Genomic DNA, 16,156 nt, shown 5'->3' with positions numbered 1-16,156 from the left:
GGGCTCAAACCCATGACCTCAAGTTCAAAAGTCACATTCTTTACCAACTGAGCCAGCAAGGTGCCCGACTCATTTATTTTATAACTGGAAATTTGTACTTCTTAATCCCCATTCACCTATTTTGCACATGTCCCCACCCCCACCCCACCCCCAGCCTTCTGGCAACCACCAGTTCGTTCTCTGTGTTTATGACTCTGTTTCTGATTTGTTGTTTTTTGAATTCCATATATAAGTAAAATCACATGGTATTTGTCTTTCCTCTGTCTGATGTATTTCACTTAACATAATATGTTCTGGGTCCATCTATGTTGTTGCAAATGGCAGGATTTCATTCTTTCTTATGGTTTGAATAATATTCCATGCTGTGTGTGTGTGTGTGTGTGTGTGTGTGTGTGGCATCTTCTTTACCCATTCATCTATTGATGGACACTTACATTGCTTCTGTATCTTGGATATTGTAAATAATGCTGCAGCAAACATAGGAATACATATATCTTTTCAAATTAGTATTTCGTTTTCATTGGGTAAATACCCAGTAGTGGACTTACTAGATCATATGGTATTTCTATTTTTAATTTTTTGAGAAACCTCCATACTGTTTTCCATAACACCTGCATTCTTTGTCACGTAGAGCCACTCAAATCTACATTCCGTTAGCTTAGTGGCCAGCAAGTGTTTTGAAATACTTACCATCAATTCCTGGATTCAAAATGAATAAAGATCAACAAAACATTAAGGCAACCTAGTGAATAGGAGAGCATCCAACTTTGGCTCAGGTCATGATCTCAGTTTGTGAGTTCAAGCCCCACATCAGACTCTCTGCTGTCTGTGGAGAGCCTGCTTCGTATCCTCTGTCCCCCTCTCTGCCCCTCCCCCGCTCACTTTCTTTCTCTCTCTCTCTCTCTCTCAAAATTAAATATTGAAAAAAAGAATAGGAGAAAAATACTTGCAAATGATATCTTTGATGAGGGATTAATATCCAAAATTTATAAGTAACTCCTACTACTCAATACCAAAAAAAAAAAAACCCAAAAAACGACACAATCAAAATATTAAATGAGCAGGGGACCTAATTAGACATTTTTCCAAAGAAGACGTACAGATGGCCAACAGACACATGAAACATCACTAATCATCAGGGAAATGCAAATCTAAATCACCTCACACCAGTCAGAATGGCTAATATCAAAAAGACAAGAGATAAGAAGTGTTAGTGAGGATGTGGAGAAAAGGGAACCCTTGAGCATTGTTGGTGGGAATGTAAATTGGGACAGTCACTATGGGAAACTGTGCAGTTTCCTCTAAAAATTAAAAATAGAGGGGGTCTGGGTGGCTCAGTTGGTTGAGTGCCCAACTTCAGCTCAGGTCATGATCTTATGGTTCATGAGTTCAAGCCCCGCATCGGACTCTGTGCTGACAGCTCAGAGCCTGGAGCCTGCTTTGGATTCTGTGTCTCCCTCTCTCTCTACCCCTCCCCAGCTCGCACTCTGTCTCTCTCTCTCTCAAAATAAATAAATGAATGAATGAATGAGTGAATGAATGGAGTGAATGAATGAATAAAATTTTAAAAATTAAAAATAGAATACCCTACAAGCCAGTAATTCCACTCCTGGATATTTAGCTGAAGAAAACAAAAACACTAATTTGAAAAGATATATGCACTCCTATATTTATTGTAGCATTTGGGGGTATAGCTCAGGGGTAGAGCATTTGACTACATTATTTTTAATAGCCAAGATACGGAAATAACCTAAGTGCCCATCAATAGATGAATAGATAAAGAAGATGTGATACACACACACGCACACACGCACGCACACACACACACACACACACACACACACACACTGGAATATTCCTCAGCCATATAAAGAATAAAATCTTGCTGGGTCACCTGAGTGGCTCAGTTGGTTAAAAGCGTCCATCTTATGCTCAGGTCATGATCTCATGGTTCGTGGGTTTGAGCCCCATGTCAGGCTCTGCACTGACAGGTATGGAGCCTGCCTGGAATTCTCTCTCTCTCTCTCTCTCTCTCTCTTTCTCTCTCTCTCTCTCTCTCTCTCTCTCTCTCTCTCTCTCTCTCCCCCTCTCTCTCTCTGCCCCTTACCCACTCATGCTCTCTCTCTCTTTCAAAATAAATAAATAAAATGAACTTAAAAAAATAGGGGGCCATTCTCTGCACTTTTCTCCTTAAGATCAGGAGATCAGGTTTGGCCCAGCCGTGAATAAAATCTTGCCTCGCTTCTAAAAAAAAAAAAAATAGGGGTGCCTGGTGGCTCAGTTGGTTAAGTGTCTGACTTCAGCTCAGGTCATGATCTTGCAGTTTATGAGTTCAAGCCCCACGACGGACTCTGTGCTGACAGCTCAGAGCCTGGAGCCTGCTTCGGATTCTGTGTCTCCCTCTCTCTCTGCCCCTCCCCTGCTCATGCTCTGTCTCTCTCTGTCTCTCAAAAGTAAATAAATGTTAAAAAAAAAATCTAAAAGATAAAGAATAAAATCTTGCCATTTGTGACAACATGGATGGACCTAGAGGATATTGTGCTAAATTAAGTAAGTCAGACACCCAAAGACAAATAACTGTATGATTTCACTTATATGTGGAATCTTAAACAAAACAGACAACACACACAAAAAAACCCAGAAACAGAACAAACTGGTGGTTGCCAGAGGGGAGGAAGATGGGGAGATAGACAAAATGGGAGAAGGGGATTAAAAGGTACAGGTTTCTGGGGGGCCTGGGTGGCTCAGTCAGTTAAGTGTCTAACTTCAGCTCAGGTCATGATCTCAGTTTGTGAGTTTGAGTTCTGCATCAGGCTCTGCGCTGACAGTGTAAAGCCTGCTTTAATCCTCTGTCTCCCTCTCTCTCTGCCTGTCTCTCTCTCTCCAAAATAAGTATTTAAAAAATAAATAAATAAAAGGTACGTATTTCCAGTAATTAAACAAGTAATTCAGGGTGAGGAGAAGTACATCACAGGGGATACAGGCAATAATCATGCGATAATTTTATACGGTGACAGCTGTTAACTACACTCACAGTCATGAGCATTTCGTAATGTATATAAAGTTGAATCACTGTGTTGTACTCCTGAAGCTAATATAATATCATATGCCAACTCTACTTCAAAAAAGCAAGACAAAAAAAGAAAAAGGAGACGTAATACTCTCCCAGTGTTTGGGGATCGCGTCTGTGCTATGCTTTTCTTCAGTGCTTAGCCAGGCTATTCACAAGTCTGCCTTCTCTCTTACTTCCTGCTTGCACAGAGCCTGAGAGCCATCCAGAAGTGAAAGCTTGTGGTCCTCTCAGCTGTTTCTGAGCATGTGGCTAGCACACGACCTTCTTGATTCCTCTGTATACCTGAGATCTTTTCAAAGCCTTTGTTCTTCCATCTACATTTTCTCAAGCTTGTGTTTCCCACTCTTTTCAGTTGTCTGTTGCTTGTCCTGACTGTTGTCTCTTGCCCCAGGATGCTGTGGCCAGTGCTTGTGCCTTTAAACGCTTTGAGCAAGCAGCCTCGGCCCAGGGTTCGCTCCTAGTCAGACAAAACAAAGGCAAAACACCATGCCAGTCCTTGAGGGAGCCGGCAGAGTGGAGAAGACCCGGAACCACAATCCTTTGAGAATAAGGTCCATACTGCTCCCTCTAGTACCAGGAGTGCGGGCCTCCCATCCTCAAGGCCACTGCAAGTCTGGGGTGTGAGGGATGGTAGGCAGACAGTTTGAAACACCAGAGTGTTCTCTTACCACTGTCGGGGAGGAAAAATTTGCCTCTAGACTTCCAAATTCTTCTGGGCAGTCTTAAGAATTAAATTGACATGAGACAGATTAACAAGAGAAAATCAAGTTTAATTCATACGTATGGAGGCCTCAAAGATGCAGGACCTAAGAAATGATCAAGGCAGGGGCACCTGGGCGGCTCAGTCGGTTGAGCATTGGACTTTGGCTCAGGTCATGATCTCACGGTTCGTGGGTTCAAGCCCCGCGTTGGGCTCTGTGCTGACAGCTCGGAACTTGGAGCCTGCTTCAGATTCTGTGTCTCCCCCTCTCTCTGCCCCTCCCTCGCACTCTCTCTCTCTCTCTCAAAAATAAACAAACTTAAAAGAAATGATCAAGGCAGGTAGCATTTATACTGTTCACACAAAGAAACGATACATTTGTGAGGGATCAACAGGACACAGAAAACTTCTGTTTGGGAACTTCAGTTAGTAAGGAATTCCAAACAAAATTTGGGCTGGGGTAGTAAATTAGTCAAAGTTACAAGGTTTGTTTACATAGACTTCTTGGGCCCTGACTTCCCTGTCTCTGATGTTAAAGATGTTACTCTACCTCCTGGTGCAGAGGGGGTACCTTTCGCATGGGAGATTTATTCCCCACTTTCTGGAGACAAAGGGGGATCAGAGTGTTGTTCCTGCACTGGCTGTTTATTCACTGTGGCATATCTTGGGGTGGCTCACCTTGAGCCCCCACACCACAAATCAGTGGATTCTTTTTACACCAAACCTTATGAGGTTGTTGTGAGTTTTTAGCTGAATTCCAACATTCACCGGAAATGGATTCTGACAGCTTTTGCCAGCTCAGTAGTTGCTCTGGGGGGTGGGATGGAGCCCTGGCGTTCCCTTCTCCACATTAGTCATATTCAAATTTCTTTAACACCAAGGGGGCCCGGTGGCTCTGGTGATTTCAGCTAAGGTCCTGATCTCACAGTTTGAGCCCCACGTCGGGCTCTGCGCGCTGAGAGCGCGGGGCCTGCTTGGGATTCCCTCCCTCTCTCTCTGCCCCTCCCCCCCCCCAAATAAATAAACTTTAAAAAATTCTTTAATACTAAAAAAAAAATTCCTCTGGACTTTGCATTCTCCTTCTGGCAACTTCCCAACATCTCTCCTTCACGTCAGAAAAACTTTCTTCAAGGAGTAGTTTTCATACCCTCCCTCAGTTGTGATAAACAAAAATATCTCCAGACATTCACTAATGCGACCCAGGTGGAAAGTCATTTCAGACTGATACCCACTGTAGTAACTCCAATTCTGAACATATTTGGATTTAACCTGTTTTCACATATACTTTTTAATTGTTTGGGGGGTTTCGCTTGGTTGGTTCTTGTTTTTCATTTGTGCTGTACAGCTCTATGAAATTTTATCACATGTGTAAATGCATGTAACCATCACCAAAATTAGGATATAGGACTCTTCTATCCATACAAAGAAACTCCTTGTGGGGTGCCTAGGTGGCTCAGTCGGTTAACCGGCTTGATTTTGGCTCAGGTCATGACCTCACAGTTCGTTGGTTCGAGCCCCACATCTGGGGAATTCTCTCTCTCCCTCTCTCTGCCTCTTCCCCTCTTGCACTCTCTCTTCCTCTCAAAATAAATAAACTTAAAAAAAAAACAAAACAAAGAAACTCTTGGGGCGCCCAAGTGGCTCGGTCGTTTAAGCGTCTGACTTTGGCTCAGGTACTGATCTCGCGGTCCGTGAGTTCGAGCCCCGCGTCAGGCTCTGGGCTGATGGCTCAGAGCCTGGAGCCTGTTTCCGATTCTGTGTCTCCCTCTCTCTCTGCCCCTCCCCCGTTCATGCTCTGTCTCTCTCTGTCCCAAAAATAAATAAACGTTAAAAAGAAACTCTTTGGGGGCGCCTGGGTGGCTCTGTCGGTTAAGCAGCTGACTTCAGCTCAGGTCATGATCTCGCAGTCTGTGAGTTCAAGCCCCGCGTCGGGCTCTGTGCTGACAGCTCAGAGCCTGGAGCCTGTTTCGGATTCTGTGTCTCCCTCTCTCTGACCCTCCCCCGCTCATGCTCTGTCTCTCTCTGTCTCAAAAATAAACATTAAAAAATTTAAAAAAAAAAGAAAAGAAACTCTTTGTTGTTATACAAACCATTTTTCTAACCAAATGGCATAAAGGTGAAGAACATTGTAAAATTCTACCTTTGTGTAACAAAGGGAAGACACAAGAACGTGTTTTTGTATTTTTTTTAATGTTTATTTTATTTATTTTTGAGAGAGCGTGCAGCGTATGCACACAGGGGCGGGGCAGAGAGGGAAACAGAGGACCCAAAGTGGGCTCTGCGCCGACAGCAGAGAGCCTGATATGGGGCTTGAACTCATGAACCATGAGATCATGATCTGAGCCGAAGTTGGACGCTTAATCAACTGAGCCATGCAGGCACCTTGTGTTTTTATATTTATGCTTGCATAAATAATACACTGGGTAGTAATTGGGTACGTGTGGGGCAGGGGATTTCAGTGATTCTTTTCACTGAATATATTATATTTTGGATTTTTGAGCTATACCATTATGTTAAAGATAGTAAATGAAACCAAATGAATGGCATGGTTTCCAAGTAGCATTTCAACAGGCTTTAAGAGCAGATGACATATCGGGGTGTCTGGCTGGCTCACTCGGTAGAGCATGTGAGTCTTGATCTCCAAGTCATGGGTTTAAGCCCCACACCGGGTGTAGAGCTGAGTTAAACTAACAAATAAACAAACAAATAAATTACTGATATATGCTACAATTTGGATGAACCTTAGAAAACTTATAAAAAAGAGCATATCACGTATTGACTAGACCACATCAGTCAGAGCTGCTATAAGAAAAGTTGAGAGAAATAGACAGGCATCAATAGATTCAGAAGTAGACTTAGTAATATCATCTCCATGGCACCTAATTTGTCTTCCTTTACAGAGACAGTTCCCTTAGCAGTCAACTAAATTAGGCCTGTGAAGCACTTAATCAACACTAGAGATTGCAGTACATGAAGTTTATACACCTTTCCCTTAACAGTTAAAGGTCATTGCCTTATCATCGGGATGGCACAATATAAAGTATTCCTCTAGGCTGGAAGGCTACCTGCTTCCTTCTGTAAACTCTGCCCTATATGATGAAGTGAATGCAGTCACACAGGGCAGATGTTTTTAAGGTCATCATGAGATCAAAAGTTAGATTGCATAGGGGCGCCTGGGTGGCTCAGTCGGTTGAGCGGCTGACTTCGGCTCAGGTCATGATCTCGCGGTCCGTGAGTTCGAGCCCCGCATCGGGCTCTGTGCTGACAGCTTAGAGCCTGGAGCCTGTTTCAGATTCTGTGTCTCCCTCTCTCTGCCCCTCCCCCGTTCATGCTTTGTCTCTCTCTGTCTCAAAAATAAATAAACGTTATAAAAATTAAAAAAAAAAAAGTTAGATTGCATAGGGGCACCTGGGAGGCTCGGTCGGTTAAGTGTCTGACTCTTGATTTTGGTTCAGGTCATGATCTCATGGTTTGTGGGTTCGAGCCCCGTGTGGGGCTCTACACTGACAGTGTGGAGGCTGCTTAGGATTCTCTCCCTCTCCCTCTCTCTCTGCCCCTCCCATGCATGCTCTCTCTCTCTCTCTCTCTCTCTCTCTCAAAATAAATAAATAAACTTAAAGTTAGATGGCACAAAAGATCATGATACACGATTTTGTTTTCTCACTGGCAGATACTGATGTCAGCTGTGACACTGATGTGTACATAAGGAGCAGTCATGCTCTTACAGATGTCATTTGGTTTCATTTAAGGGTGGACATGCAACACTTTATTTGAGTTGACCACTACAATCTCCTTGTAATAGACATTTCAAAAACTGTTTCTGGTTGTGCCTGTGGTTATTTTGTGGTCATTGTTGTCCCTGTTCTATACCGACATCAATATCAATATTTACACAAGTATTATGCGTTAGATACCATACAGAATGCATGAAAGCTGGAGGTTAAATCTCAGTTTTAAGAGAATCCTAACCGAAAATTTTTTAAGTTTATTTATTTATTTTGAGAGAGAGAGAGAGAGTGCAGGCGCTCAAATGGGGAAGGGGCAGAGAGAGAGGGAAAGAATCCTGACCAGGCTCCACACTGTCAGCAGAGAGCCCGATGCGGGGCTCGAACCCACGAACCCTGAGATCATGACCTGAGCAGAAACCAAGAGTCAGATGCTCAACGGACTGAGCCACCCGGGCGCCCCCTAACTGAAAATTTAAACATTCTGGGTTGCACACAAAAAAGGGACTAGAAAGAAACAATACTTTTTGCTTTTCCTATATTGCTCAATGATCTACCTTTTATGAAGTATTAGGCACTGGGCACAGTGATAGGTGCTTGAGATACATTATGTCTATAATTTTACAAACTTCAGTTGTGTCCTAGTTTTTTTTAAGTGATAAAGATGCATTAGTTATATTTTTTTGGTCGTGTAATACTATTAAAATAAGTAAAATTTTCTTTTTCATCTTAATTTTTTTTTAATTTTTTTTTCAACGTTTATTTATTTTTGGGACAGAGAGAGACAGAGCATGAACGGGGGAGGGGCAGAGAGAGAGGGAGACACAGAATCTGAAACAGGCTCCAGGCTCTGAGCCATCAGCCCAGAGCCTGACACGGGGCTCGAACTCCCGGTCCGCGAGATCGTGACCTGGCTGAAGTCGGACGCTTAACCGACTGCGCCACCCAGGCGCCCCTCATCTTAATTTTTTAAAAGTAGATAGATACCATACAGATACCATGCCCAGTGTGAGGCTTGAACTCAAAACCCTGAGGTCAAGAACCCCATGCTCTACTGACTAAGGCAGCCAGGCACCCCTCATTTTAATTTAATTTTTTAATGTTTATTTATTTTTGAGAGAGAGAGAGATAGAGTGAGAGTGGGGAAGGGACAGAGAGAGAGGAAGCCACAGAATCTGAAGCAGGCTCCAGGCTCTGAGCTGTCAGCACAGAGCCCAATGAGGGGCTCGAACTCACAAACCGCGAGATCATGACCCGAGCTGAAGTCGGACGTTTAACTGACTGAGCCACCCAGGTGCCCCACCCCTCATTTTAATTTTTAAAAAATTTAGTAATACATAACACACCGGCACATATATCATATACTGTGTTAGGAAGGAAAATTTTTTCTCTATCCTGGAAGGTCCTTCTGACTGGCCTAAATATTTAATTGACATCACACAGATTAACATGAGAATATCAAATTTAATTATGTAAATACAGGGAAGCCATATAAACAGGAACAATTCCATAGACAGGCAAAATGAGGTATGTAAGTCATGCTGGACTAAGTAGAAAGTGGGTAGGGATCTGGAGTTTTCAAGGGAAGGAAGGCAAGCCACAGGAAGAAAGGGAAGAGTAAATGTTAAACAAAAGGTTTTCTGGGAAATCAAGAAACAATGAAACATACCATGCTAGATTTCTCCTTGTCTACCATACCTAGTTCATATTATATATAGTTATGTATGGTGATAGCTCCCTTCCTGGAACAGGTCCTCTCTCTAAATTCTTTTAGGCAGTTAGCAGGAAGGCAAAAAAGAAAAACTTCTTAAAGTCTTCTGTTTCTTAAAAATAACTCCCTAGGAGTGTGTGGGTGGCTCAGTCAATTGAGCGTCTGACTTCGTCTCAGGTCATGATCTCACAGTTAGTGGGTTCGAACCCCACATTGGGCTCTATGCTGACAGCTCAGAGCCTGGGGCCTGCTTTGGATTCTGTGTCTCCCTCTCTATCTACCCTTCTCCTGCTCTCTCTCTCTCTCTCTCTCAAAAATAAACATTAAAAAAATAAAATAAAATAAAAATAACCACCTAATATTCAAATCAGCAAAGAGGAAATCAAACTTTTACTCTTCACAGACGACATGATACTCATGGAAAACCCAAAAGACTCCACCAAAAAACTGGTAGAACTGATCCATTAATTCAGCAAAGTTGCAGGATATAAACTCAATGTACAGAAAACAGTTGCATTTCTATACACCAGTAATGAAGCAGCAGAAAGAGAAATCAAGGAATCGATCCCATTTACAATTACACCAAAATCCACAATATACCTAGGAATAAACCTAACCAAAGAGGTGAAAAATCTATACACTGAAAACTATAGAAGGCTTATGAAAAAAATTGAAAAAGACACAAAAACACAGAAAAACATCCCATGCTCATGGATTGGAAGAACAAATATTGTTAAAATGTCAATACTACTCAAAGCAATCTACATATTCAATGCAATCCCTATGAAAATAACACCAGCATTCTTCACAGAGCTAGAACAAACAATTGTAAAGTTTGTATGGAACCAGAAAAGACCCCAAATTGCCAAAGCAACCCTGAAAAAGAAAACCAAAGCTGGAGGCATTACACTTCTAAACTTCAAGCTGTATTACAAAGCTGTAATCATGAAGACAGTATGGTACTGGCAGAAAAACAGACACATAGATCAGTGGAACAGAATAGAAAACCCAGAAATGAACCCACAAACATATGGCCAACTAATCTTTGACAAAGCAGGGAAGAATACCCAATGGAACAAAAACAGTCTCTTCAGCAAATGGTGTTGGGAAAACTGGACAGCGACATGCAGAAGAATGAACCTGGACCACTTTCTTACACCATACACAAAAATAAATTCAAAATGAATGAAAGACCTAAACACAAGACAAGAAGCCATCAAAATCCTAGAGGAGAAAACAGACAACAACCTCTTTGACCTCGGCGACATCAACTTTTTATTCTACATGTCTCTGCAGGCAAAGGAAACAAAAACAAAAATGAATTATTGGGACTTCATCAATTAAAAAGCTTCTGCACAGCAAAGGAAACAATCAGCAAAACTACAGAAAACTGTCAACCAACAGAATGGGAGAAGATATTTACAAATGACATATCAGATAAAGGGTTAGTATCCAAAATCTATAAAGAACTTATCAAACTCAACACCCAAAAAACAAATAATCCAGTGAAGAAATGGGCAAAAGACATAAATAGACATTTCTCCAAAGAAGACATCCAGATGGCCAACCGACGCATGAAAAATGCTCCACGTCACTCATCATCAGGGAAATACAAATCAAAACCACAATGAGATATCACTTCACAACTGTCAGAATGGGTAAAATTAACAACTCACGGGGCGCCTGGGTGGCTCAGTCAGTTGAGCGTCCGACTTCGGCTCAGGTCATGATCTCGCGGTTCGTGCGTTTGAGCCCCACGATGTGCTCTGTGCTGACAGCTCGGAGCCTAGAGCCTGCTTCAGATTCTGTCTCCCTCTCTCTCTGCCCCTCCCCCACTCACACTCTGTCTCTCTCTCCTTCAAAAATAAATAAACATTAAAAAAAAATTTAAAAATAAAATAAAATTAACAACTCAGGCAATAACAGATGTTGGCAAGGATACGAAGAAAGAGGAACCTTTTGCACTGCAAACTGATGCAGCCACTCTGGAAAACAGCATGGAAGTTCTACAAAAAATTAAAACTAGAACTACCCTATGACCCAGCAATTGCACTACTAGGTGTTTATCCAAAGGATACAGGTATGCTGATTCGAAGGGGCACATGTACCCTAATGTTTATAGCAGTGTTATTGACAATAGCCAAAGTATGGGAAGAGCCCAAATGTCTATCAACTGATGAATGGATAAAGAAGATATGGTGTGTGTGTGTGTATGTGTGTATGTATATATATATATATATATATATATATATATATATATACACACATATATATGTATATATATAACATATATATATGTATATATATGTATATATGTATATATATGTACATATATATATAGTGGAATATTATTTGGCGATCAGAAAGAATGAAATCTTGCCATTTGCAACAATGTGGATGGAACTAGAGTATATTATGCTAAGCGAAAAAAGTCACAGAAAGACAAATATCCTGATTTCATTCATATGTGGAATTTGAGACACAAAACAGATGAACATAAGGGAAGGGAAGCAAAAAGAATATAAAAACAGAGAGGAAGACAAACTGTAAGAGACTCTTAAATACAGAGAACAAACTGAGGGTTGCTGGAGGGGTGTTGGGTGGGGGGGGGGTGGGCTCAATGGGTGAGGGGCTTTAAGGAGAACACTTGTTGGGATGAGGACTGGGTGTTATATGTAAGTGATGAATCACTAAATTCTATTCCTGAAATCATTATTACACTATATGTTAACTAATTTGGATTTAAATTAAAAATATATATATAACTACCTAAAAGAATCCACACTCCAATGAGACAGGTATGTGTATGGTGAGGGGGTCCGAATTGTGCTGCCCTACACAGCCAGACATAGAAGGGTAAAGGGAAACTTATTTTTCCTCCGCTTCAGCGCTCTGAGACAAGAGGATGTCCTTCTCCCTGGGGACCACCGTGGCAGGTAAAGGAGCCCACGGGGCGGAGACGGCAGGCTGAGGCTGAATGCTGAGGACACTGGGAGCAGTCACCTTAGTAAACGGCAGGCTTGTCTCTGCTGCTGTCACACTTGCCTCTGCTGTTGAAGACGACATCACTCTAGCCTCTCCCCACAGGGGTATGGAGGCCCCCCATCCTTGGGCTGAGCTGGCTAGTGCTCCTGGAAGTGACTAAAAGGCAGAGAGGTTGCTACTCCTGTCCCTCCCAGGACGGAGGCTGCCGTCCTCTGGAACAGGTGCTTCAAACTGATGACGGAGCGTGGGGCAAGCTGAGGGCAAAGTAGGCTGACAGGAGCCCGCCTCCTCCGCAGGTGGAATATGGGTGATATTCCTTGGACACTCTTGACTACCCAAGAACAAAGGAAAGGGGTTTAAGTGTTTGCCATGGTGATGTGGGAAACTAAGGCAAGTGAGAAATTAAACTCCCTTACTGCCTACAGCCCATTGACAAGTCCTTGAGACCAGGAGAATGTCCTCCCTCTAGGAGCTCAGCTGCCTTGATGATGACACTTTGCTATTGGCAAAAGGGAATCTTGGCTTAACATTATCCTGACCCCCCCCCCCCCCCGCCATGATCCTGTAAGTCTACTGTAACATGTAAAAATTCCTTTGGAAACTTCCTTTATCTCAACTCCCCCAAGATATATGCTGACAATCATACTTCAAGCTTATGGACCCTGATATACATCTGAAGGGTCTCGTGAATGAGGCTTTACTAAATGATAAAAATGGCCTTTTCCTAACAGCAGCTGGCCCTTCAAGATCCTGGAAAGTTTGCTTAAAAAGTTCCTTAGAAACTTATGCTGTCCCTGACCCCCTCCCAACCTGAGGGTATCTAATCAGTTACTTGTCACAACCCCAGTGCAGCTCTTTCTGCCCACGGGTCCTATCCCCGCACTTTAATAAAATAAATCACTTTTTTGGGGCATCTGGGTGGCTCAGTCGGTTAAGCGTCCAACTTCAGCTCAGGTCATGATCTCGCAGTTCATGACTTGGAGCCCCACATCCGGCTCTGTGCTGGCAGCTCAGAGCCTGGAACCTGCTTCGGATTCTGTGTCTCCTCTCTCTCTCTGCCCCTCCCTTGCTCACACTCTGTCTCTCTCAAAAAAAAATAAACATTAAAAAATTTTTTTGAAATAAAGATAAAATAAAATCACCTTTTTGCCCCAAAGATGTCTTCGAGAATTCTTTCCTGGCTGTTGGCTCCGGACCACCCCACCATCACCCAACAACCCCATCATTTTGTGACTTTAACATGGGCTTCGAGTCTTTTCATCTGGGCTCTGAGCTGGTGCAAACCCGGTGAGTACTTTCTCTTTTCCCCCTTTACTCCCATTTCAGGGACTTTTCGAGGCGGATGGTCTTACTGGAACACTTTCATGTCAATTGCTCAGGCCACAATCCTCTAGCCCGTGGCTACTCGACGGGGAGGAGAAAGCCGGCCTTTCAGCTGGAAGTTAGTACCCTGGCCAGAATGGTAGTAAGACCCGGAAACTTGATGCCCTCTCTTTATTCCTGTCCTTATAAAAAGTTGTCTGTCTTGGGCACGGGACAGCCACTAAGTCACCAGGATGGCTGTCAGTCTTAAGACTCCTGTTTGAGGTTTCCTCCTCATTGGTCTAACATGATCCCTCCACATCTCTGATCTAGCCGCTTCTGGCTGAGAGACCTCCACTGGGAGCCGGCCGAAACCAGTACCCCATTGAATGAAAACCCAACTGGGGACCGTTTTCTAGGGAAGTTGGCTGTAAAGACTACATGTATTGGAATGTTCTTAGCTCATGATGGATTTGTCTTTACTGTTTTTAGTCAATGTTCTCTGCTAACTACTACTTAAATTACAAAATTGGGTGATTCCCCCTTGTAAAACTTTTCCAGTATTCTCCATGGGTTAAAAACAGCGGTTTCTTCTCTGCCTTCTTAGCAAGACAAACTCAGGTCCATACGCTGGCACCCACCTGTAGCCTAGGATGCAATGGGGAGGTGGGGAGACACTAGCATCTTTCCTCAGGGGCCATAGCGACTGGTCCATGATCATAGCGACTTCATTTGAGGGATGCTTCAGGTCGCTTTAACACCTCAGGAACCTCTGACATATCCTGCACGTGGGATGCCACGTGTCAGGGGGAGTCTCGTGGTAATGGACCTTCACTACTTCTCTGTCTCTGCTCTGGAGAAGCATGGGAGCGTCTCTCCGGTCCCCAGGGACTCTCCCCTGGGATGCCTTTTTAACCACTGGAAACAAATCAATGAAAACATTGCAAAATGTAGGAAAGGACTGATCTCCTGTAACATTGCATGGCCTTAGTAAACAGGGCAAATGGACGGAGGTACCCTAGGTCCAGGCCTTCACCGCTCTAAATCAGGACCTGGACCCAAGGGCCTCTTGCAGAACACGTTTAGTCAGTAACCAGACCAGTAAACTCCCTTGTGATATACCGATGATAATGATCTAAATAGGCATCCTCCTAATAGAACTCAGTCGCTGGAGGAAGCACCGGCCATCCCTGACAAAGGAGATGCTGACTCTTTCTGCCTGTTCCTCCTCCTAATAGATGTGAGGGCTTCTCCCTCATTCATTTCCCAGGTTAATGCCTATGATAATTGTAGCCAACTCTGGTTAGTCTACCTCAGGACGGGGACTTTAAGGACTATTCCCAAGCAGCTGCCAAAACTCCATTTGTTTCCGGGAAATTCCCTGTCTACTCCGGCCTAACATGGACTCCGTATTTCCACGTTGGTGGAAAAAACATGGCGTCTGCTCCTCTGTCCGAGTGGACAAGGTTTAGAACCGGGAATTCTGTCTGCCTTCTGCTGGCATCTCATCTCTTCTGCCTTCCCCTCCCCCTCTTCCTGTTTCTGCACCACCTTGGGCGTGGCCTACATTACTGGTTCCTATACCATCTTCAGCCAGCACCACCGGCTCCTCCCCCCACCCTCAATGTCAAGGAGTGAAGAGCATCCACTTGGGCCGCCCACCTCAGGTTCCCGCACTGGTGTCCCAGGTAAAAACTGACAATGGGGAAAAATTGATTGACTTTTAAATGGATGCAGATGAAACATATTCGGTGCTTAAGCTAATTTAAGTTTGCTAGTTTAATTAAGATAGATCTGTCTTTAGAGTTACCAGCATTAAATATAAAACTTTTAGGGGCACCTGGGTGGCTCAGTTGGTTAAACATCCAACGTTGGCTCAGGTCATGATCTCAAGGTTTGTGAGTTCTTGCCCTGCGTCTGGCTCTGCGCTGTCAGCTTTGGATTCTGCCTCTCCCTCTCTCTCTGACCCTCCCCTGCTCACACTCTGTCTCTCTCTCTCTCTCTCAAAAAGAAATAAACATTAAAAAAAATTTATATGAAACTTATTCTACCAAGGTTCACTGAAGGTCAAGTAAACTCATGTTATCTCTGTTGCAATTTGTTAGCAAAGAGACGACTTAATGGTTAATTTTGTCTGTCTCAAAGTTTTTATGGGTAATTGTTAAGATAGCCTTCAAAGCCTTTGGTAACCTAAAACTTTAAAGTTTTGATTGCATGATACATGGGATTAAATTCATTGGATATCTAATGAGATAAGAAGCTAAAGCATTGATTACTGGATGTAGGTTTGTGCTTTTGACTTACTGCAGAGAAACTAAGGCTGTTTGGGTCTATTGGTAAGCAGGCTTTTGTGCTTAATTGATTTGCAAATTTGCCATCTAAAGAACTGTGGTGTAACAGTTTACAATTGGTTACTACGTTTTCATGGGAGATGAAGGTTTCTAAGAGTTAAAATTCTGCTAAGTGTACTTAAGACTGATGGAAATGAGGAAAAAACTGTATGTAGAAAAGTAGGTGATATGTGAGAAAGATACAAGGAATGGAAATACATTTTTTGTTGAAGGTAAAAGAAAGTAATTTTGTCCTAAATGAGACTGTTACTTGGAGAGAACTGGCTTGGGAGAAAATCTGAAGGCAAAGGAAAGTTGTAGAAGGTTCGT

At 43.0% G+C, this 16,156-nt stretch overlaps 2 long non-coding RNA genes across 2 annotated transcripts in view; one reads left to right on the top strand and one right to left on the bottom strand.

Moving 5' to 3' along the window:
• Window positions 1-16,156, top strand: part of LOC123383309 — a 42,240-nt gene that overhangs the window by 4,846 nt on the left and 21,238 nt on the right. The window contains exon 3 of the long non-coding RNA XR_006592885.1: window positions 13,352-13,481. This is a non-coding gene — a long non-coding RNA (uncharacterized LOC123383309). The remainder of the gene's footprint in view (window positions 1-13,351; window positions 13,482-16,156) is intronic.
• The window catches only part of LOC111558776, a 71,077-nt gene that overhangs the window by 42,729 nt on the left and 12,192 nt on the right, over window positions 1-16,156 (bottom strand). The window lies entirely within an intron of this gene.

This window comes from Felis catus, chromosome X (assembly GCF_018350175.1).
Source record: "Felis catus isolate Fca126 chromosome X, F.catus_Fca126_mat1.0, whole genome shotgun sequence".
Taxonomy (NCBI): Eukaryota; Metazoa; Chordata; class Mammalia; order Carnivora; family Felidae; genus Felis; species Felis catus.
Note: the sequence above shows the minus strand (reverse complement) of the source record. Positions and strands in the feature narration are given on the sequence as shown.